Source organism: Fragaria vesca, unplaced genomic scaffold (assembly GCF_000184155.1).
Source record: "Fragaria vesca subsp. vesca unplaced genomic scaffold, FraVesHawaii_1.0 scf0512853, whole genome shotgun sequence".
NCBI classification, from domain to species: Eukaryota; Viridiplantae; Streptophyta; class Magnoliopsida; order Rosales; family Rosaceae; genus Fragaria; species Fragaria vesca.
The window spans coordinates 1-1,008 of NW_004443310.1; the positions used below are offsets into that span (position 1 = coordinate 1).

The 1,008-nt window shown below is 36.1% G+C and overlaps 1 non-coding gene across 1 annotated transcript; it reads left to right on the forward strand.

The window, feature by feature from the left end:
* LOC101310951 lies at window positions 1–1,008 on the forward strand. The gene is made up of 2 exons (XR_185441.1): window positions 1–687; window positions 733–1,008. It is a non-coding gene; the product is annotated as an uncharacterized LOC101310951 (transcript).

The window sequence follows — 1,008 nt, forward strand, 5'->3', positions numbered from 1 at the left end:
TAAAACCATCTCTATCAAGATGACAGATCTATTCTCTGTACTAGCCATAGGATCAATTATACCAAGTCACACACTCATATTCCGGAAATACAGAAAAAAATAAATTCCACGGTCGAACTACCAAAATAGAATGGGATAAAAACCAGAAAACTAAATGCAATGTTTCACTTTGTATTGAAAAAGCTAGTTAATGGTTCTTGTAAATCTAATTCATTGAAATTCCATCCAGTAAAATGGACGAATTATAAATCTCCAAAATAATAGATAGAAATACTGCAAATAGAGCCATTGACGAGACCCATCAAAGGAGTAGTTCCCCAACCAGGAGCTACCTTACCATATTCTGAATTCAATGGTTTCAATAAACCCCCGGCCCTAGTTCGTTTTGGGCGGCCAGATCTAGAACTACCCTCAACGGTTTGTGTAGCCATAATATTTTATATTCATTAAGATCTGTTGACTTTGTATACCATTCCGTTGTAAATAAATGATCTTATCATAGATCCATTGTGGTCTTAAAACTACATAATGTACTTAAAACTATATAATAATGGAAACAGCAACCCTAGTTGCCATCTTTTTATCTGGTTTACTTGTAAGTTTTACTGGGTACGCCTTATATACTGCGTTTGGGCAACCCTCTCAACAACTAAGAGATCCGTTCGAGGAACACGGGGACTAGTCGAAGTAATGATCCTCCCATTAGTGGGAGGATCATTACTTTCAATTGAGATAATGAAAAATCATTTCCCCCTTTTACTTTTTGGTTGGAACTTTAGGCGGTTCGCGAAAAAAGATAGCGAAAAAAATTATTCCTAGAGTTGAGACTAAAAGGAATGTATAAACCAATGCTTCCATAGATTCGATCGTGGTTTACAATTATAGCTTCCATATCTGTTTAGTTTGGACCGTCTTCCGGATAAAGAAAGAACAAAAATCAAAGAAAGGGCAACGAGTCAAATGTCAAATCAAGATTTATCCGGTACCCCAACCTTATGTCAGTCAAAT